This window comes from Petaurus breviceps, unplaced genomic scaffold (genome assembly GCF_028583685.1).
Source record: "Petaurus breviceps papuanus isolate PSGF00001 unplaced genomic scaffold, PetGlider_PUasm1.0 189, whole genome shotgun sequence".
Lineage (NCBI taxonomy): Eukaryota > Metazoa > Chordata > Mammalia > Diprotodontia > Petauridae > Petaurus > Petaurus breviceps.
Window position 1 is genome coordinate 24146448 of NW_027185809.1, and position 24207 is coordinate 24170654.

The window sequence follows — 24207 nt, forward strand, 5'->3', positions numbered from 1 at the left end:
CTCAAAGTCAACTCCTTCCCTATTCCTCTAATTACTTTTTGATAGGAACTTTTATATCTAAGTCATGTATTCATTTGGAGCTTATTGTTGTACATTGTAATGAGATGTTGGTCTAAATCTAATTTCTGCCTAAATGCTTTCCAGCTTTCTCATCAATATCAGTCTAACAGAGAGTTGTTACCCTCGTAGTTGGAGTATTTGGGTCTTTCTTTCTTTGACTGTTTCTGGACCTGATATGCCTAATGTGTTAAACTGATCAGTTCTTCTGTTTTAGAAACAAATATCAAAAAGGTTTTGTGATTATGCTTTGTAGTATTGTTTGGGATCAAATTTTTTAGGCCTCCTTCCTTTGAAACCCTCCCCTCACCCTCATTTCCCTTGAGATTATTGGTATTTTGCTCCTTGCAATGAAATTTATCAATTTTTTCTAGTTCTGTAAAGTCAGTCTTTGGTAGTTTGCCAAAGCACTGAATCTGAAAATTAATTTAGGGTTTTTTTTTTTGCCTTTTGGAGGGCAATTTGGGTTAAGTAACTTACCCAAGGTTACATGGATAGTGTTTTTATGTGGGTGTTAAGTGTCTGAGGTTGGAAACGAACTCAGGTCCTCCCTACTCCAGGGCCAGTGCTTTACTCACTGCACCACCTAGCTGCCCCTAATTTAGTTATTATAGCAATTTTAAAATGCATTTAATGGCATAGAATAACCATAAGTAATTGGTATCTCTAATTATTTAGGCCTGTCTTTATTTTTGTAGCTTTTTGTAGCTGTATTTGTAAAATTCCTTTGTGTGTCTTGGCAGTTGGACTCTCAGATCTTTTATATATTCTACAGCTATTCTTAATATTGTTTTCTTTTATCCCTTCCCTGCTGCGTTTTGTCAGTAATACATTGATGAGGTTGGTGATTTTTATGGGTTTATTTTATATTTTGATATATTCCTGAAATCATTAATTAAATGTTTAGTTAACTCCTTGGGTTCTGTAAGTAAGCCATTGTATTATCGGAGAAAAGCAATAGTTTTGTGTCATTATGTTTTCTTGTCGTACTGTATAGCTCATATTTCTAGAACTATACCAAATAATAGTGATGACAAATGTCATCCTTGTTTTATCCTTGATTTTATTAGAATGATCTCTAGCATAAGTTGTGCTTCATACTAGATCTTATAAATAGAATTATTTCTTTTTTTTTTTAAAGCAATTGGGGTTAAGTAACTTGCTCAAGGTTACATGGCTAGTTATTTCTGGGTGTGGTGCCAAGTATCAGAGGCTGGGTTTGATCCCAGGTCATCCCGACTCTGGGGCCGGTGCTCTTACTCACTGTGCCACCAGGCCGCCCAATAGAATTATTTCTTACATAAATATTATTTATCTTCTTATTATTTATCATGTTAAGGAAGAGTCCCTTATTCCTACACTTTATTATTAATTTAATTTCTAATGCATTATTTATTGTAGGAAGAGTCCATTTATTCCTACACTTTTTTAAAATAAAAGAGTATTTTGTTTTGCCAAAACCTTTTAATGAATCTATTAAAATGATCAGGTGATTGTTACTGTTTTGTTATTATGTTGTTTTGTATTTATAAATTTCCTAATATTGAACCAGTTCTGTAGAATCCTGAATTTCTGATACAATATAAATCCACCTTGGTTGTAATATATAATCTTTCAAATACATTGATCTAACCTTTTTGCTAATTTTCTAATTATTTTTGCATTGATACTCCTTAGCATTAATGAGGTATAGTGTTTTTTTTTCTCTAAATTATATTGTCTGGCCTTGGTATCAGGATCATAATGTTCTCATAGAAGGATTTTGGTTGGACCTCTCCTTAATTTTTTTTAAATAAACGATACATGTAATATTAAAATTAATTATTTGGGGGGGGGATTTCTTTATGGATTGTTCTATTTCTTTTTTTCTGATATCATGTTTTTTAGTATCTCTATTTCTTGTTCTTTTCATTTATGTACTTTATTTTTGTAGCCATTCATCTATTTTATTTATCAGCTTTATATAGCGTATATATTTATCAGCTATATATATTGCATATAATTGTATGAAATGATTCCTAATAATTTGCTTTATTTTCTCTTCATTTGTTATTCATTATTTTTCATTTGTTATATTTATAGACTTTATTTTTTATCAAATTATCTAGTGCTTTATATATTTATTACATTTTTCCCCTTGAAAAATCAATTTCCAATTTTATTGGTCAGTTTTTAAACAAGTGAAATGGTTTGACTAGTATGACGCAGGCCTCCAGGTGCATGAATGCTAAGGTTCCACTGACCTGGAGACTGATCATTTCTTACCCCCCCACCCCTACCTTAACCCCTACCCTCACTTCACCCCCCACCCACTAATTTTCTGTAACCTACTTAGAGTTAAGTTTCCTGAGTCTCAGGCCCTCAGAAACTATCTTGATTTTAGGGACAGTCTCCCATTAGTGCCATAGTCAGTAAAGGATGTGTTTAATATTTCTGCTTTTTTGTATATGTTTAGGAGGTTTTCATGACTTTTCAAAGATGGAGCATATATTAGGGTATATATCAATTATAAGTAAGTGTAAAAAAATCAGAAATATTAAAATCCATCCTTTATAGACCATAATCTAATAAAAATAGTTATCAGCATGGGGAATACAAATAATAGACCTAAATAGAGATTTTATAATAAAATCCTGAAAAATGAGTGGGTCAAAGAAGAAATCATAGAAATAATTAATCACTATGAAAGACAATGATAATGATGAAACTAAAGTTGTCCTAAAAAGAAATATATTTCTAAAAATACGTATCAACAAAATATAATATGATAGGGTTAATGAATTTATTTAGCAATTAAAAGCATTAGAGAGCCAACAAACCAAAAATAAACACTTAAGAGGAAAAATTTATAGAGGAAAATATATAAATTGGAAAGCAAAAAGACTACAAATGATAAACAAAATAAAAGATGGATCTTTAAAAAGACACAAATAATGAACTTTTAGCTCACCTGATTTTAAGAAAGGGAGGGAAATCAAATGAACAAAATGTGAAATGAACAAGATAAAAATAACAACAGAGAAGAAATAAAAGAATGATTAGGATCTGGCATTCATAGTTATATGCCAGCAAAATTGAGAATTCAAGAGAAATGGACAATTGTCTAAACAAATATAAAATCCTCAATTTGGTTTAACACCAATTAAAGATCCTTCTTCAGATAGCAAAACTGAACTAACTCTAAAGGAACTACCAAGAACAAAAAGTCTTGGTCTAAATGGAGTTGAGGAGAGTTTTATCCTTTTCTTAAGGAATAGTTAATATGTATGCTACACAATTTATTCTAAAAAATGAGAAGGAAAATGACAATATCCTTTTAGAAGAGAACTTTATTCCAAATCTCTAAACTAGGGAAAACTAAAGGAAAAAAGAGAATAATGAAAAAAATCATTAATAAATATTAATTCAAAAGTTTTAAATAAGATATTGGCATTTTTTTAGCTATTTATTAAAGAAATCTTTAAGATCTATTTGGATTAACTTTGGGGATGCACAGGTGGTTCGACATTAGGAAAACAATATAACTAATCATATTAAAAGCAGAAATAGATCAAAGCACTATTATGTGACTAGATGGAGAAAAACCCTTTAGCTTAAATACTTTGGTCATGTAATGAGAACACAGGACACATTGGAAAAGACTCTGATATTAGGAAAGATTGAAGGCAAAAGGAGAATGGGACAACAGAGGATGAGATGGATAAGAGAGGGTTATGGGAGCAAAAAAATCATAGAATGCCCTTTATCCTTTTTCCCTTTTCTAAAGATTAAGAACTTAAAGAGCCTCAGGCTCTCTCTCTAAGAAACTATTAATTAAATGTGGGCAAGAGAGGAAGTCCAAATCACTCAGTCCCCATGGTGGGGAGATAGACTCACATACATACACATATAAATGTATATGTATATTATATAGGTATCTATCAATGATAAGGTAGATGAGGTTCAGGAGTTGGGTTGTCCAGAAAGAATTCAGTAGGCAGATGATCTCCTAGTCAAGAGTTTTATTAACACAAAAGCATCAGGCTAGTCCTTAGAGGTACTAGCAATTTGGAGACAGGCAGGGGCTTGCTTTTATACACAAGTTTTAGGCACTCAACCAGGAGGGAGTTGTGCTCTCGTATAGGCCGTTAATCACAAGGAAGGATGTCAGGAAAGGAAAAGTAGCTGTATGAGAGGAGGCAGGAAAGGGGAAGCAGGTATGTTAGGTACTTTTCAAACCAGTTCATGGATGTGGTCACACAACAAGGAACTTTGTTTGCAACATTAAAGGATGTGATCCCAAACCAGAGGGTTTAGTCACGTACACAGAAAATAAAAAGGTTTTCTTGTTAACAGATGAGCCCCCTGTTACTGGGCAAATTTAGATTTAGGCAAGGCTCTCACTGTTGCTGGGCAGAACTCAGCCTCATCATACACACACACACACACACACACACACACACACACACACACACACACACATATATATATTCTCATAGCCTTTGCTATCAGAATTCATTGTCATCTCCATTTCATTTTAATTATAGAAAATTGTTGTCATTGCTTATATTCATCATTATCTTATTCAAAAGGATATATTAAAAAGAAATATATAAACAGGGCATTAATAAACAAAATTATTTTAATTGTGTTGACTTCAGAGGTCTCAGTTTTGTAGTGAGTGATAGAGTAGGCTTTCAGTAAATGAAATGAAGGGAGAGTAAGATAATTGTAGGGTGGTTTAGATTAGTATAGAGAAAAAATGTCCAAATATTTTTCTTGAAGGACATTATTTTCCCCCAGTTATCTCTTTATTTTCTTCAACTATACTCTTTGTCATTGTAGACAGAACTAAAGGATGGTGGTACTTGGGTATTGGTGCTGCTGGGTATATCAAGCAGAGCTTGATAAACAAAAATCTTTTCGGGTTCAGACATTGGCTCATTCCATATTCAAACATATGAAATACAGAAAATTTTTTTATTGTTAAAAATAGAATACTGTGTTTTTTAGTTGATTTGGTAAGATGTGCCTGGCTTAGTCAGTGTTTAACAAATGTTAAGTGATTTGTTGATGAGACGACATAGTGTTATGGATTTTTGTTGTTTGTCTTTCAATCATTTCAGTCATGTCTGACTCCTTTGTGACCCCATTTGGGGTTTTCTTGGTAAAGATACTGGAGTAGTTTGCCATTTCCTTCTCCAGATCATTTTGTAAATAAGGAAACTGAGGCAAACAGGGTTAAGTGACTTGCTTGGGATTACAGAGCTATTTATGAATTTAAGAAGATGAATCTTCTTGATTCCAGGACAGGACTTTATCCACTGGGCCACACAGATGCCCAGTGTAGTGGATAGAAGGCTACATTTGGAGTCAAGAAGTTCTAATCCCAATTTAAACACTTAACTAGCTCTGTGAACTTAGACAAGTCACCTTATTTCTCTGTGCCCATTTTCCTCATCTGTAAAATGAGGGGCATGGAATCAGTAGCCTCCAAGGTCCTTTTCAGCTGTCATTTTATCATAGAAAATAAATTTCCACATAAACCTGTGTCATCATTAATGTTTTAATGGCATGATATTTTCATCGTACAACTTGGTCCAGTTTAATCTTTTAATTGTTTAAATTGTCTAATTGTTTCATTTTATTTTAATATGGCTAGTGTGAGGGGTGGCCAGGTGGCTCAACGAGTAAGAGCACTGGCTCCAGTGTCGGGATGACCTGGGGATCAAATCTGGGCTCAGATACTTAGCATCACACCCAGAAATAACTGGCCGTGTAACCTTGAGCAAGTTACTTAACCCCGATTGCTTTAAAAAAAAAATATGGCTAATATGTATGATCTTGCTCAAGATATGCAAATCATGCATTAAATTTGGTCAACACAGATGCAGCCTAAGTCTATTTTTTTTTTTGGTGACAAACCAACATATAGTTTGCTCTTGTTTATTTAGGGTAATACTGAGTAAAGATAACAGAGGAAAATAAAGTACAAAAATAATTTTAGTCTCACTACAGCTACTAGTTTTCTTTTCTCTTACAAGAACTGCCAGCAAGAAACTATTCAGCATGCATGAAAGAGTACTGGATTAGAAATCTGAGAACCCGGGGTACAAATTGTGACTCTGCCATTTTCCTGTGCGACCCTGGGCAAATCATAAATTATCTCAACTACAAGTTTCTCATCTGTAAAATTTTCTCTGTGAACTAGATAAATTTTCAGATTCCTTCTGTCTTAAAATTCTGAATTCCATGATTTTTCCCCTTTCCATTTTTCTGTATCTTCTTTCTAGTAGGTCTGTTAATGAACTGGCCAAAAATTGGGAGTATCCTACTACTGGGAATTGGTAGCATTATTTTCCTATATTTATACCTTGCTTAACATTGCCCATCCATTATAATTTTGCAATAATGTAAGTAGTCCATCATAACTCAAACCTTTTTAGCATTTTATAACCATGTTGGGTTTTTTTTTATCACCCATTCACAGCATTCATAGCCTTGTTGCTATGGAAGTAGCTCTGCCTTGTAAAATTGTTTCACCTAATATCCTTTTTTTTTATAGGACATAACAATATACAGAACATGTCTACAAATGCATTAACAGAAGATGCAACCCAGTTAATGACATGTTTTTTTTCTGTCAGAGGTTTCACTACCAGAGGTAGATGCAATGGAAAATCTAGAGGGATGCCTTCCAGGACATTGTGGGGAAAGGGAGGTTACCTTCTAAAAATATCATTAAATACCAACTTAAAAAATAGATAGGCAGCCTAGGGAAGGAAAAGAAGTGAAAGGATTAGTTAAATCAGCACTAAAATAATCAAGATTTGACTATGCTTCCATATGTTCTTAAATTGCATATGTTTTTTTTCTATTAAATTCTAAACATAATAGCTGGCATTTATATAATGACAAATTTCTAAAGCATGTTACATATATCATATCATTTGAATCTCAATATAACACAGTGATGAAGGTATTATAGGCAGAGGTGGGGCTGGTAATGTTTAACAACCCAATCCCCCCCCCAAATGTTTAACAACTGAATAAAAAAATCCAACAGAATTTTAAGTTTATTCTGCATTAAATTTCTTCATCTTTTTTTAAGCCTAGAAACTGAGAGAAACAATAAATCAAATACTGATTTGTAGTGTTTCCAATTTCAAGGTGTAATTGCTCACATTGAAATTTAAACTGGCTCCCACATGCGCCTGAATTATTCTATAAGAAAATTGAGGCCCAGAGAGGTTAGATGATTTGCTCATCTTCACACAGCTAGTAAGTGGTAGAGATGAATTAGAACCCAGGTCTTCCTAATTGAAGCCCAGGTCTTCATGTCTTATACCATGCTGCCTCTCACTATAGTTGGGTAGTCATGTGATTGAGTATGGCCACTCACGTACTTTCAGAAGAGAGACAACATGCTGTAGTAGAAAACAGATTCTCCTTGGAACCAGGTTAAAATCTTACCTCAGATATTTACTAGCTGTGTAACCTTGTTCATATCACCTAATTTCCCTGGGAATCAGCTTGCTCACATGTAAAATGAAGGGGTTGGGCTTGATGGCCTCATGAATTCTGGCATGGCAGACTTAAAGTATTCAAAATACCTTACTAAAAATCAAGTCGCAGAAAATTTTACTTCCATAAAATATTAAAAAGCTCCATTTCAAATTAGAATTTGTATCAGAGTTCTTTTTAAGAAACTGGTTACAAGAAAATAGCTTTTAGCTTCAAATCAACAAGATATATATTATTTATTTCCAATACTACTTTTCTTCATTTATTCTTGGCCCCAGAACAGTGAAGCACTCTTGTTTCAGTGCTATATTTAGACTCCCTCTGGGTAATTTTAATCATGTATTGTTTTCATCATTCACTAGCAGAAACCAAAGAATCACAGCTTGTTTTTAGTGTTTCTTTTCCAATAATGTTAGCTAATCAATCCATAGCTAATAATACATGTGCTATATTTTTCCTTTGTTTATTGATATTTTTATTTTTATATCATATTCATTTCTAAATATATGTCCCCCTCTCTTCCCTACATAGCAAATCCTGCCTTGTAATAAAGTTAAAAAAAAAAGAGAAAAAAAAAAACCACAGCCAGAGCATCAACCACATCCAACAAGCCATATTATACCTTTGCAATGAAGGAAGGAAGGTATATTTTCTGAATTCCTCTCTGGGTCAAAGCATAGCTAATAATAAAAAAACATACCATGTTGTGTAGGTTAAAAACTTACGTTTGACTTCGGTTAATGTCCTCTTTACATCCTCCCACTAATAAATTACTTCAAATAACATATTTAGGAAAAGAATGATCAAATTAGGGTCCAATTCATAAACTCCTTCAATGTTAAGGTAATCATTAGGCACTGAATTACTTTGTAGCAAATTGTAGCAGAATTTGGGATAAAGTTGGGTATATCTTGTACCTCTATTCAGAGAGTTTAGCTATCAAAGTATCAACATAACTTTGATTTTAAGTCTAACATTAAAGAACCTTTGCTGGATCCATGGGATCTGGGGAACTATATACATATCCTTCTCTTCTAAGGGCCTCTTCTGTTCTGGACCTATGCACGGTGACTGGTCTCTGATATGTAGGGTATTGGGTTCCCTTTTTAAAACCCCACCCCAGTTCTCTAGGGACAAATTATTTAAAACTAAAATTTATACTCATATCAAAGTTTACTCCAAAAGGGAGAATAGAAAACATTTTTAATGTTCTATGTAAATCAGATATGGGATAGATATTTCCTACACAAAAAAGAAATATTACAACATATGAGACATTAAAATAATGACCTAAAACAGGACTCACCATTTTGACTTACTTAAAGGCTGTTACTTAAACCTGATCAAAACTTTAAACAGTGTGTGGTATCATTAGGTATTTTACATTACAGTCCCACTCTGCACTGTCCTACCTCCTTGCACATTTCTGCTGGCAAAATGGGTCAAGCTTGGGCTCATCTTTTCATTATCTCTAACAATGCTGAAGAAGTTGCTGAGGACTCCTCCCTAGTCAGCTCTGATAAAAAATCTAGGTCTGGACCTCACTGGGTCATCTTTAAGCCTGTAGAGATGTTCAGCTCAGAATAGTTTGCCTAAGATTAGGAAAGGAAACACAAAGTAGTTTGTTTGCCCAGTTGAGTTCCTTGCTCTAGCTGCTGTTTGGGTGTGGTCTCCATGATATCTGTATAGAAAAGAGAAAAACTTTGCTCCACCCCACACTAGAAGGCTAGAGGTCCATGGTGCCACTTGAAGGAAGAAAAAGCAAGCTGAAAACCATCTTTCTTATTAACTTACAATATCCCACTGGCAAGGGAAGGACCAAAGTATTATTCAAGGTTTTCTTCATCATTCTAAAACAAGTCTTTTTAGCACTTTGTTACCATGTGTCTGCAACAAGCCAGGAATTTTGTCATCTCCTAAAAGCCCGAGTGCTGAGTCACTGTATCTCAGGAGTCTACAGAAATTTCCAGATAAGCTCCAAGAGCACAGTGTCTGCGATTACCCCAGAAGGACAATTCAGCCTCTGTTTTGTGAGGCAGTAACATCTCTGTTGGATCTAATGGCATATCCCAAAAGATAGGATAATAGAAAGTATCTATTATAAACTGCCCCAAACACTTCTTTTTTTGTAAATGATTTTGTTGTCGTTGTTCAGTCATGTTCATTTCTTTGTAACTCCATTTGGGATTTTCTTGGCAGAGATACTGGAGTGTTTGTCATTTCCTTCTCTACCTCATTTTACAGCTAAGAAAACTGAGGCAAACAGGGCCAAGTGATTTGCCCAGGATCACACATCTAGTAAATATCTAAGGCCAGATTTGAATTCAGAAAATTGAGTCTTTCTGACTTTAGGCCCACCAATTTATCTACTCTGCCACCTAACTGCTAATCATTATAAATGATTAGAAATGTGGTTTTATTATGCTCAAAATTTCTCATCTATAAAACAGGAGTGACTTTTTCTGCCATATGGTTATATTGCAAATGATTTAATGTGATAATATGTGCCTTGAATTTCTCAGAAAGCTCTAAGGATTAATAATGGGAAAGAGATTATTCTTATAATAACTTATACTTGCATATAGTAGGTTATAATTTTAAAATGCTTTTACCTCTATTACCTCATTTGATTCTTACAATAGTCCTGTAGATAACTAGGGAATTCAGTGCAGTCAGAGATATTGTAGTATAGTAGTAAGAATGTTGGACACAAAGTCAGAAGACCTGATTTGATTTCTTATAACACAGTAACAGAAGTTTGATCATGGTCAAATAATTTTCTGTAAAATGTAATTATCATCAATATGCTGCACACATCATCAAATTGTTAGGAAAGTTCTTTGTAAAACTTAAAGTGCTATAAAAATGCGTTATTATTATCATCCTTAGCTCACAAACAGAAATTATAAATGTTTTTAAGTAGCAGTTCAAAAAAAGAATGTTTCTTACAAGCCATTTATACATAATAAAGGCAGGAATATAGGCCAGGTGGGTGGAACACAATGATTTTGCCTTTTTTCCTTAGCTTTTGTTCTGGCTCAAATTCATTAGTATGCCCAGATGGAGAGCAGCTTTAGAATTTCTAACCCTAAGTCAGATAGTTATGTGGGACTAAGGAATGTGATTCATCCCCAAACAAGGAAAAACAAACAAAAACAAATCTCAGCCTAAACAAATGCTTTTAGGCAGCTAGGTGGCACAGTAGATAGAGCTTCAGTCCTGGAGTTAGGAAGAACTGAGTTCAAATCTGTCCTTAGACATTTATAAACCTTAGACAAGTCACAACTCTATTTGTCTCAGTTTCCTCATCTGTAAAATAAGTTGGAGAAAGAAATGGCAAATCACTCCAGTATTTTTTCCACGGGCATAGTGCCCTTCCATTGCAAAGAAGGTATTGACACTTACCTTACTGTGCAATTTTATTAACTGTAATTTCAGTAAGATGTGGGGTGCCTCACTAGATAGGGTATTTTGAATGGATCAGGATCTGTTAAGTATTCAGTTGGTGTATCTTTTCTGGGAACTCCATATGTGGGAGAATTAAAAGGGGCATAGTCTGCATTTTATATGAGTAATACCATTCTTGGTGAGGTTAAGTGAATTGCCCAGCATCATGTAGCTAGGAAGTAGTAAAGCAATTACAGGACTTCTAGGTGGCACAGTGGATCGAGCAAATCATCTAGCCTCCAAGATAAAATTCAAAATCCTCACTAGTAGCTGTAGCCCACCACAATCTGACTTCTACTTATCTTTCCACTCTTGTTCTCTCTTTATTCTCTGTTCAGTCAAACTAGAATGCTAGCTATTATTGCCCATACTTAATATTCCATTCACAGCCTCTATAAATTCATTATAAGTTCTTCAGGGACAGGGGCCCCTATTTTTAAAATTTTTTTTTATTTTTTTTTGCTTTTTGGAGGGCAATTGGGGTAAAGTGACTTGCCCAAGGTCACAGACCTAGTTTTTTTGTGTGTGTTAAGTGTCTGAGGCCGGATTGGAACTCAGGTCCTCCTGACTCCAGGGCAGGTGCTCTATTCACTGTGCCACCTAGCCGCCCCCAAAGGGGCCCCCTATTTTGAAGCCTCCTTACTTTCTCCTTCATTCCCCACTATTTCTAGTAGAGCATTTAAAATATACTTGATTAAATTAAAAAGCTGTAATGATCTGTAAAATAGTCATATTTATGAATTAAAATGACTAAGAAATAAAAATTCAAACAGAAAGGTTTTTTTTCAAATGCTTTATTAACTTCTGATTTACCTCCCCAAATAGCAGTCCCACAGGATATCCCCTCCTCCAATCTGCTCTCTCCCATATTTTCTCCCATACCCCTTTTAAGTTTCTAGTGGATCTCTATGCCTCAGTGCCTGTATATCTAATTTCCCAATTACATGTAAAATAGTATTGATAATAGTATATATATATATATATATATATATATACATACATATTTGAATATTTGATTTTAAAACTTTGAATTCCAGATTCATTCCCTTCCTCCCTTGTCACCCACCATTACTGGGAAGATAAGCAGTTCAGTATAGGATGTACATGTGTGGCTAATGCAAAACAATAACATAGCAGATATATTGTAAAAGACTGACTAAATTTCCCTCCCTCCTATCCCACCTCCCACTTGTTCTATTCTCTACTTTGATCTCATCCCTTTTCAAAAGTGGGTGCTTCCAACTTCCCTCCCCCCCCCCAGCCTGCCCTCCCTTCCATCATCCCCCCTCTCATCCGCTTCCCCCCCTACTCTCCTGGAGGGTGAGATACGCTATTTAGTGTGTATTTCATTCCCTCCTCAAGTCAAATTCAATGGGAATAAGATTGACCCATTCCCTTTTGCCTTCCTATTCTTCCCCTCCATTGTAACCATTTCCCCTTGCCTCTTCTGTGTGAGATAGTTTACCCCATTTTGTCCTTCCCATCTCCTCTCATTATATTCCTCTCCCACCTCTTAATTTCACCTTTTAAGTATCATACCTTCCTGTTAAATTGGTCCTGTGCCCTCTATCTATGTATACCTGTAAACATATGTACACACATTCACATATGTATTCTTATGCCCATATGCCCTCATACACACACACACACACACACACACACATATATATATATATGTACACATATTTCTATTTCCTTCAGCTACTGAGAAAAGTTTCATAAGTTACAATTACTGTTTTTCCATGTAGGAATGTTAATAGTTCAACTTTGATAAGTTCCGTATGATTTCCCTGTTTACCTTCTCATGCTTCTTGTATCTGAATGTCAAATTTTCTGTTAAACTCTGTTTTTTCAGCAAGAATGCTTGAAAGTCCTCTATTCCACTGAATGACCTTATTTTCCCCTGAAACAGGATACTCAGTTTTGCTGGATAGGTGACTCTTGGTTTTAATACCAGCTCCTTTGCCCTCCAGAATATCATATACAAAGTCCTTGGATCCCTCAGTGTAGAAGCTGCCAGATCCTGGGTTATCCTGATTGTGTTTCCACAATATTCAAATTGTTCCTTCCTGGCTGCTTGTAATATTTTCTCCTTAATCTGGGAATTCTGGAACCTGGCTATAATATTCCTAGGAGTTTTCTTTTTGGGATCTTTTTCAGGAGGTGATCGGTGGCTTCTTTCAACCTCTATTTTACCCTTTGATTCTAAAACATCAGGGCAGTTTTCTTTGAGAACTTCCCGGAGGATGATTTCTAGGTTCTTACTTTGATCATGGCTTTCAGGTAGTCCAATAATTTTTAAATTATTTCTCCTGGATCTATTTTCCAGGTCAGTGGTTTTTCCCATGAGATAATATTTCACATTGCCTTCTATTTTTTCATTTGTTTGTAACTGTTTAACAGCATCTTGATTTCTCATAAAGTCAATAGCTTCCATTTGCTCCAACCTAATTCTGCAGCCATGATTCTCCTCATTGAGCTTTTGAGATTCTTTTTCCATCTGGCAAATTCGACTTTTTAAGGCATTCTTCTCCTCATTGGCTTTTTAAGTCTCTTTTGCCATTTGAGTCAGTCTGTTTTTTAAAGTGTTATTTTCCTCAGTCAGGCTGTTGACTCTCATTTCATAATTTTCTTGCATTGTTTTCATTTCTCTTCCCAATTTTTCCTCCACTTCTCTTATCTGCTTCTTAAGGTCCTCTATGGCCTATAACGAGCTCGTATTTTCCTTTGAAGCTTTTGGTGCAGGAGTTCTAACTTCACTGTCTTCCTCATGTTCCATGCCTTGTTCCTTGTTGTCCCCAAAATAGGAGTGTAATGTTGGAATCTTCTGTCTGCTTTGTTTCCTTTGCCTGGTCATGTCACCCCTCAGTCACTTGACCCCTGGGCTTTTTGCTACAGTAGGACTCTGCCACCAGACAGGGGAGCTTTCATCCCAAACACTGTAGTTTTCTCAGTTGCTGGAGGTATTAGATGGGTACCCTCTCTGAGGTCTCCACATGCTCTGGCAAGCTGGACCCACACCCCAGGACCTCCACCCTAGACTGCAATCCAGATCCAAGCAGGTTAAAGCAAGAGCGATAACCACTCAGACTGATGCTTGGTTCCCCTACACTCTGCAGGCCAGGAGCTGAAGCTGCCGCATGGCACTGGCAGGCTGTGCCAGCTTCTCAGTGGCTTCTCGTCCCAGAGGCAAAAGCCATGCACTCCACTTACAGGTCCCAAAGTCCAGACTGCACTGACCTCTCACTTTGTCCTTCACATCTATGTGTTGATATATCTGGAACTGGCCACAGCTGCTGCTGATCTGGAGTCCTTCTGGCTGGTTGATTGGTCAGGCCCACCCTGGGGCTAAAGCCTCAGAGTGGGGCTGGGCTTGGCTCCTAGAACGCTGTGCTGGCCGATTCCTGCCAGCCTGCCTGGCTGTCCTCAGAGGGAGGTTAGCTTCTCTGTGTCATTTTGTGGGTTCTACAGCTCTAAAGTTTGTTTAGAGTCCCCTTTTAACATGGATTGGGGAAGGTGGAAGTTGGAGCAGCAGGGAGTTCCTGCTTCTACTCCCCAGAAAGATTTTTTAAAAATTGTTTCAGGCACTTTCTACAAGATGCCAAAGTAACTAATTGATTCAGTCAACTTAATTCAAAAGTCAGTCACTTGAATTAAAAAAAAATTGAACCAGCTTGTTTAATGTCATGTTGGCATAACAGTCAGAGGATTGTCGAACATTTTTATTTCTCAGCTGGTTATTGTGATATTGGATAGACACAGACAGAACTTCCAGAAGTCAAAAGCAATTTTGGTATTTGGAAAGCTTTCTCATTGCCTTTAAGCGCTTAATTTTATCAGATTTTATGCTAGTTTACAGTTATGTTAGTCACAAATGTAATTACAAAAAGGAAAAGCAGTAAATACAACCGACGGAGAGGGAATCAAATGTTTCTCTGACATGCTTAGTTATGGACATTCCCATTTACCCTCATGTTATGTCCCTTGTTACTCATGGAGATAGTGTAAAATGACAGGAACCCATAAATGAATAATTCTCCGTGGATTGCCTTGCCACATACATAGGGGAGGAATTGTATATAAATTTCTTATTTAGTGACAAGAGAAATTGACTTTGAATTAATCCAGTGAAGGTTTCCCCACATGGAAGAAGTTGTCATTTGACAGTTTACTAGAAATATATGATCAGAATATTTTCAGCCACTGAAATAATAGCCCTGACTTCCAACTGCAATTTACTGGCCTGCTGCAAAGTAATTTCATGATCATAGATAACATTTACCTGGCATAGTGCTTTGTGTCTGTTCATGCTTAATACTCTGATGATTTGTCTTGATTTGTGCTTGTACTAGTAAAAAGGAACTCCCATCCCTAATACAGATCAACAGCTTGTGTGTAAATGATAATTTTGGAGAGTGACTGGGGATACATAAAGGCTAATTGATTTATTCATGGTGACATAGCTAGTATGCATAAGAGGCAGAATTTGAACTCCAGTCTTTCTGACATCAAGACCACACCATGTTTCACCTCTTAAATAGAGTTCTAAGGCTAGAGGGCATTAAGAAATTGAATTCTGATTTGAAATCAGGTAGGCTTTATTTTGAGTCTTGAGTGGTTCTAGTTAGCATTCTCTAGAATGTGATTATAGAGTCTGAAAAAAATATTAACTTTGTGATGATTTATTATTCAAGTTTTATCCACCATATTCAGGGAGAGGGCTGAGGCAGTTAATTTAGTTATGAGAATTGTAGTCATGTTTGTATGGTAGAGAGAGTGCTGGATTTGTAAGCAAGCCATAAATGAACTGCCAGAGGGGGAAATTTTTTCTTGGGCTAGATGGATTTACAAGTGAATTCTATCAAATATTTAAGGAGTAATTCATATCTATGCCAGAGCAATTATTTTTTTTTTAGCTTTTTTATTTTTTTAATTAATTTGTTTGTTTCCTTTTAGTTTACAGGATTCAATTCCACAATTCCTTGAGTTTCACATTTTGTCCTCCTCCCTCCCCTCCCCCCATGGTGGCATATAGTCAAGTATAGGATCTGTAAATACTTTCACATTATACATTAGTCAGGTTATAAAGACGGATTGTATCAGTTGGAATGAAAAATGGTAAAGAGGACATAAAACCAAACAAGAGAAGGAAAAAGATTAGGTATTTTGCTTCCACCTGGATATAAACTCAGTTCTTTCTAGTTCTTTCTCTGGATGCACATATTTTTCTCCATCATGAGTCTTTTGGGATTGACTTATATCACTGCATTGCTGAGAAGAGTCCAGTCTATCAAAGTTGGTCATCACACATACATTATGTCTGTAATTGTGTACAAATTTCTCCTGGTTCTATTCTTCTCACTCAGCATCAGTTTGTGTAAGCCTCTCCAGGTAAATATGAAGACCATCTGCTCCTCGTTTCTTATAGCACAATAGTATTCCATAACATGCATATACCACAACTTGTTCAGCCATTCCCCAATTGATGGGCACCCCCTTAATTTCCAATTCTTTGCCACCACAAAAAGAGCTGCTATAAACATTTTTGTACATATGGGTCTTTCTCCCACTTCTATGATCTCTTTGGGATATAACCGTAGGAGTGGTATTGCTGGGTCAAAGGATATGAAAGTATTTATAGCCCTTTGGGCATAATTCCAGATTGCTCTCCAGAAAGGCTGGATCAGTTCACAACTCCACCAGCAATGCATTAGTGTTCCAATTTGCCCACATCCTCTCCAGCATTTGTCATTTTCCTGTTTTGTCATCTTAGCCAATCTGACTGGTGAAATGTGGTACCTCAGAGTTGTTTTGATTTGCATTTCTCTAGCCAATAGTGATTCAGAGCATTTCTTCATGTGCTTATAGATATCTTTAATTTCTTTCTCTGAAAACCGCCTGTTCATATCCTTTGACCATTTATCAATTGGGGAATGACTTGTATTCTTATAAATTTGACTCAATTCTCTGTATATTTTAGAAATGAGTCCTTTGTCAGAGACATAGGTTGTAAAGATTCTTTCCCAATTCCCCACCTCCCTCTTAATCTTGTTACATTGGTTTTGTTTGTACAGAAGCTTTTCAATTTCATGTAGTCAAAATTATCCATTTTACATTTTATAATGTTCTCTAATTCTTGTTTAGTCATAACGTCTTTCCCTATCCACAAGTCTGACAGGTAAACTATTCCTTGTTTTAGGAGACTGCTTACAGTATCAACCTTTATACCTAGATCATACACCCATTTAGACTTGATTTTGGTATATGGTATTAGATAATGGTCTATGCCCAGTTTCTGCCATACTATGTTCCAGGGTCTTGGGGTTTATCAAACAATAGATTACTATAGTCGTTGACTTCTGAATCCCGTGTGCCTAATCTATTCCATTGATCCACTCCTCTATTCCTCAGCCAGTACCAAGTAGTTTTGATGACTGCTGCTTTATAATACAGATTGAAATCTGGTATAGCTAGTCCACCTTCCCTAGCTTTTCCTTTCATTAATTCCCTTGATATTCTGGACCATTTATTCTTCCAAATGAATTTTGTTACAATTTTTTCTAGCTCTATAAAGTAGTTTTTTGGTAAATTAATTGGTATGGCACTAAATATAGAATTTAATTTAGGTAAAATTGTCATTTTTATTATATTAGCTTGACCCAGCCACGAGCAATTGATATTTTTCCAATTAGTTAGATCTGACTTTATTTGCGTGAAAAGTGTTTTGTAGTTGTGGTCATAGAGGTCCTGGGTTTGCCACAGCAATTATTAACTAAAATAAAGATACAAGGCACTCTTCCAAACTTGTTTTATGAGAAAATTATGGTACTGACACACAAACCAGGGAGACACAAAGAGGAACAAAAGAACTATAGGCTACTCCTGCCAATGAAGGTTGATATTCTAAGTAAAATCCTTACAAAGAAACTGTAGTAACATATACATAAATAATTCACTTTGTACAAATTAGACTCATGCCAGGGATGCAAGGTTGTTTCAATATTAGAAAAACCATTTGCATGGTTAATCATATGCACAACAAAGATAACAAAATCCAAGTTATTTCAATAAAAACATGAAAAAGTCATTGATGAAATATAGCACAGGGGTGGCTAGGTGGCGAAGTAAATAGAGCAATGGCCCTGGAGTCAGGAGGACCTGAGTTCAAATCCAGCCTCAGACACTGAACATACACATACACAAACTAGCCATGTGACCTTGGGCAAGTCACTTAACCCCAATTGCCCTGCCTTCCCCCCTACAAAAAATAAAAAAAAAAGATATTTAAAGGGGAAGCTAGGTGGTGCCGTGAATAGAGCACTGGCCCTGGAGTCAGGAGGACCTGAGTTCAAATCCGACCTCAGACACTTAACACCAAAAAAACCCACAACTTAGCCATGTGACCTTGGACAAGTCACTTAACCCCAACTGCCCTCCAAAAAGCAAAAAAAAAAATCAAGGGGCGACCAGGTAGCACAATGAGTAAGAGCACCGGCCCCAGTGTCAGAATGACCTGGGGATCGAATCCGGGCTCAGATACTTAGCACGACACCCAGGAATAACTGGGCGTGTAACCTTGAGCAAGTTACTTAACCCCAATTGCTTAAAAAAAAAGAAATATAGCACATATTTGTATTTAGAATTTTAAAGAGCAAACATTTAAAACAAAAAAAAAATCATTTGAATAGAAAAATGCAAGAACCTTTGTACAAAGAGGTGTAAAGCTGGGGAATTCTCTATCCCTGTTATTATTTGACATAGTTCTAGAAATAGGAACTATTAGTAAGAAAAGAAAAAATACAAATAAACATTAACAAAGGAAGGGCATGAGTGGGAAACAATACTTATTTGCTTGTGACATTATAGCATGCTCAAAGAACTAAGAGAAGCAGTGGAGAAACTAATTAAAACAAGAACTTTAGCAAGTTAACAGATTAAAAAATAAATCTACAAAACATCACCAGCATCTCCATACAGATCTCTAGAGTAGGAGCATGTGGTGGTGGATAGAAAGCTAGTTGTGGAGTCAAGAGGACCTAGGTTAATGTCCTCTGATAATATCTATGGTTAGGTGTCACTGGCTAGTTAAATTTTTGGTGTCCCAGATGAATGTTTAATACTACAATCAATCAGTCAGTTAACAAGAATTTATTATAGACCTACTATGTGATAGGTATATAGTAGATGCTGGAGATATAAGGACAAAAAAGAAACAATTTGTTCTTTAAACAAGTTTCATAATAAGTGATATAACATAGTAGAAAAGATACTGATCTGCCCAGGAAGACATAGTTTCATAGTTTCCCCTGGGAGCTCTGTATATAGATGAAATAATAAGACCAACTAAATTTAAAAAAAATTTAATATAGTTCTAACAGAAAATTAGGAAGAAACAATAAGAAAATTCTATCCAAAATATCTATGAAGTACATAAAATATCTGGGAATTAACCTATAACAACAAAATATATATGTATATATATATAAGTACAGTGACATTTTTTATGTACAATTGTACATAAAAAGAGCATCGTGTTATCAAAACTAAAACTCAAAACGGTTATAGTACTTGGTTATTAAAACACGTAAGGGAAGAAAATCTGATATTTTTTCATAAATTGTGGTTAGGGAGATAATCCTCAACTCAATAAAAAAATAGAAGAGAGGACCTAAATTCCAATCTAGGCTTTTAATAAATGTCTGCTGATTTTTAATTGATTGATTAAGAAAGTCATTTAACCTTTTTGGGCCTCAGTTTCCTCATCAGTGAAGGGGTTGGACTAGATGGCTTCTAATATGACCTTCCTACTCTTAAATCTATTATCCTATGTGACATAGTGCCTCTAGAGTATTGTCCTAGAAGCCAGAAAGACCTTCATTCAAGTCTTAACTCTGAAGCATGCTGGTTATAGGACTCTGGAAAAGTTATTTAACCACTCGGTGCTATGAGTTTATGAATCTTCAACTGACTTTATTTTAAGTGGGATACCTTTTGGGAGCCTATGCAGATGAGGAGACAAAATCATGAATTAATATCAGAAAGCCCAAGTGTCCATACTGGTTATTTTTTCCCTTTTGCTTAGGTACGCTTAAAATTTGATCTTTCTTATCTTATACTGTGTTAGATGGGCTTGCAGGAAGTGAATGCAAAGAGGAAGCTCACTTACTAATGATGTTTCATTTCGTCTCCATACTAAAAAAGTTGTTTAAAATTGCCTTTCAGCATATAGTTCTATTAGCTCTCTCCACTGTAAACATGGACCTGTCATGACCACATTTGCTTTTTAGTCTCAGCACTTAGTGCATATCTCATCAATTATTCTAGTGGCAAAACCAGTAATTGCTTGGGAGAGTGTCCATGAGAAAGGCCTTTTATTTATAATGAGGTATTGAACCATTCATTTCTCTGGTTATGGTATACATCAAGTGTTTCAAGTCTCAGAAATGCTTGCTCTGCATGGATACTTCCTCTGATGACTTCCTAAATCAAAATGTGTCCCAGGCTGAAAACCTTAAAGTATAATTCTTCTCTAAACCTCGTGCATTAATGCAATCAGTTGCCAAGTCCTGTTGATTTTGCCTCCAAATTGCTGCTTGCCCCCATTAGAAAGTATGTGCTTTCTATTTCCAGTGCCACCATCTTAGTTTAGGTCCTCATCACCTCTGGTCTACATTATTGTAATTACCTCTGAAATGGCTGCTTTGCTTCTTGTTTTTCCCCTCTACAACCAATCCTCCTAACCCCTTGTCAAAATCCTTTGTAGATCCCCTTTGCCTTCAGTATAAGCTACAAATTTCTTTCTCTTACATCCAAGACCTTCCATGTTCTGTGTACAGTCTCCCTTTCGATCCTTTTTCATACTACATTCCTTCACATATTCTATGTTCCAGATAAATATTTGGACACATCATCTCTCTTATCTTGAATGGACTTTTTTTTTTTACATTTCCATTTGTTGAAATTCTTCTCTTCCTTAGGTGGCACCTCCTCCTTTAGACCTTCCAGGATTCTCCAACTAATAAAAGTATTAACTTCCCCCTACCTTACTATTACTATTCTTTTTGCTTGACCTCTCTTATAGACTTTTCTTATTCTGACTTGGATTATGTTTATTTGTGGATTGTTTCATTCATCTGCAAAACTGTTAAATTCTTTGAGTACAGGATTTGTCATTTTTCAATTTATTATGTCTATTGTCTAACAGTGTCCTAGATGATTAATGAATATTTATTGAAGTATACTATAACAGAATTTGCAACATAGGGCTACCTCATGTAAAATGAAATGAATTTCAAAATGTTGTTGCTATCTTTTCCTTAATATTTGTATATATCTTTTGTATAACAAGTAGCTTTTCAAACATTTAGTGTTTATTTCACCTCAACAACAGTACAGCAGCAATAAGAAAAACATTTTCAAGAATAGGAGTAGGGATTTGGAAGCTTGAAGGGCATCAATAGGAAGGGGTGGAGGGAGAAAGGCAGTTCAGGATGTTAATAACAATTAAAGTGTTTGGTCCAAATTCCTGTTTCAAAAGTTAATACAATGGATAGAGTTTGCTCTTATACCTTCTCGCCTCTTCAGTATTTTATAGTTGGTCCTGCTGAAGGGAGGAGCTTAATAGCTAGATATTGTTAGATCTTTTTTTCCAGTCCCTCCCCTACCTGCCGCTTACTCCTCCAGTCTTTATTACTGTATATAATTCATAGTTTTCTTTTAAAGACTGCTTCCTAAAGTAAATTGATTAGATATTAAAACAAGAGACATACTGTGATGAAACCTGAGGTACCAGTAGAACTATTTAGCTTTTCATTATCTAAATTAATGGTGGGGAGATGAGACAGCATCTTTAGGTAATAAAATCTAGGCCCTTGAAAGTGCTGCTTTTTAAAGCACAAAACTGACTGTCCTAAGAAGAAATCTATATGTGTTCAAACAAATGGACTGTGCACCATGGCAAAATCACTCATTCATCTATTTGTTCATTTACAGAGTGCTACTCTTTATATGTAATGCTATAGTAAATACAAGATACTCTGAGAGATAAGCTTTCAGTTGAATTCATAATTGTCTAAATGATCAACCCAGACTACCATATAAATAAAAAAATTGAAACTTAGTCACCACCAACCAATATAAAAGTTCAGCCACAAAACTATATTAATAGATGATAACTTATGAAGCAGTTGTTAAAGTAACATGAATATCAACTTTATGAAAGTAATAGCAAAACTCCGTTTGCTTGTCTCCTGATCTTTTCCATGTGTGAATTTTTCCAGATGATTCTTCTCTCTTTGCTCTTTATAACTTAATTTTAAATTTCATTTCTTATGCCCCTTCACTCTCCTCATTATCCATCTTCTCTTTCTGCTTACTGTAGGCCTCATTCTTTGACTTTCTCTTTGCTCTGTATTCCTCAGGCAACCAAAGGTTCCAAGTGGTTCAATCTAAATTCTTCCCTCTAAGTGGTTTCTGCTATTACTTTGTAGAGCTTGCTCCATGGGTTACCCCTTTTCCATTGTGCCTCACTGCCAGAATAGTGCCAATCATTTCAGGTGTCATGGAGGACATGGCTCCATGGTAGGGCCCTTCCCCCACCATGGCTCTGTTTATGTAGCCCATCATTTATCTATACCCTCCCCTAGTTACCTTTTCTTCTACGTTTGTCTGAAAGTTTCCTCCCTGGATACACACTTTCCAACTATCCCAGTTGCCAGTTGCCTCTAGGGGTTCCAATTCTCCCCTTTCCTAGTGTAGTACAGTAGACTTTTCAAGCACCAAATCCTCCAGCCACACTCAATGTAAGGTTCTCATCTCCCTTCACAGATCATCACCCATAGGCACAGTCATCAGTGGAAACCCTTCCCACCACCAATGTAAGGCCTCCTTCCTTTCCTTTCCCCTTTTTAGCCTTTCATCTTCTTCCTCATGTAGTCCCCTATAGGCTCTTTCTGAGACCACAGAGGTCACTTTCCTCTCATTGCAAGTCCTTGAGTTTGATCCTGGCATGTCATTCGCTTCTCTTTAACCTCCTCTCCTCCCTTTTATGAACCCCCTTATGTTGTAATGTAGTCCCACACAAAAAATATTAATTCACCTATAGACAGGATATCAGCAGATTCTGTCCATGATACCTTTATTCTTCCTCCTCACTGTTACCTCTACCAGATTTCTGCCTCCATCCCTGTCTCTTTTGTATACATTTAGAAATAAGTCTCTTACTGGTCTCTCTGTTGTCACTCTGTTGCTATCTTTGCCTGCTGCATTTATTTATGCCTGATTTTCTATTGTTTAGGATTTGGTTTCAAGCTCTTCTTTATTATTGAACATCAATCTTCTTAATGTATGGCTAAATTCAGATTTTCAGGATAGGTAACCTTAGTCTTTGAACCCCATTGCTCTTAAGAATACATTATTCCATTCCCTCCTATGTTTTCTAGTGGGTGCACAATAGTCTTGCATTTACTCAAATGTCCTTTCCTTTGTATTTGAAGGTCTTTCTCCTGATGGCTCATAGAACTTTTTCTTGAATTGAGTTGTTAAATTTAACTATTATATATCTTGAAGTTTGTAGCCTTGGATTTTTCCTGGAGGCAATCTGTGAATTATTTCACTTACAGTTTCATTTTCTGTGTTCAGACATTTTGGACCATTCTCTTTTATTATTTCCTGCAATATGGTGTTAAGGTTTTTTGTCTGGTTGCATTCTTCTGGGAGACCTATGTCTTTCCGCCCCCTGGCTTCAAAATCAGTATGTTTGCCTGAATCATGAGCATATTTTCTTAACATTATTGTTTTTTTTTTCCTTCTCTTCCTCTAGGTTGTCTTTTACTTCTGTGTATTTGCACTCCCATTCCATTCTCTTTCTTTTTTTTCCATGAAGCTTTCCATTGCAGATACCAATTTTCCTTTCTGTCCTCACTTTTTTTTTTTTTACTGTGCATGTTATAAATTCTGTAAACCACTCAGGAACAGCACGTTGTGGTCCTATGTTCTCCTCAATTTCCAAAGGGTCCCCTGCCTCATCTAGTGTTGGGTCATTTTCCTTTGTTTTATAGTACTTATTTGTAGAGGCCTGAATTGATTTACTAGATCTAGAGAGCATATTTCTTTCTGTTGTTATTATTGTCCTACTGATTTAGCTGTTTACATTCCAGGTCTTTGAGTTTTCCTTTTTTCCCCTGAAATCTCTGGCATTTC

General features: G+C 35.9%; 1 protein-coding gene across 2 annotated transcripts in view; it reads left to right on the forward strand.

The window, feature by feature from the left end:
• Nucleotides 1-24207, forward strand: part of RTN1 (reticulon 1) — a 277572-nt gene that overhangs the window by 69133 nt on the left and 184232 nt on the right. The window lies entirely within an intron of this gene.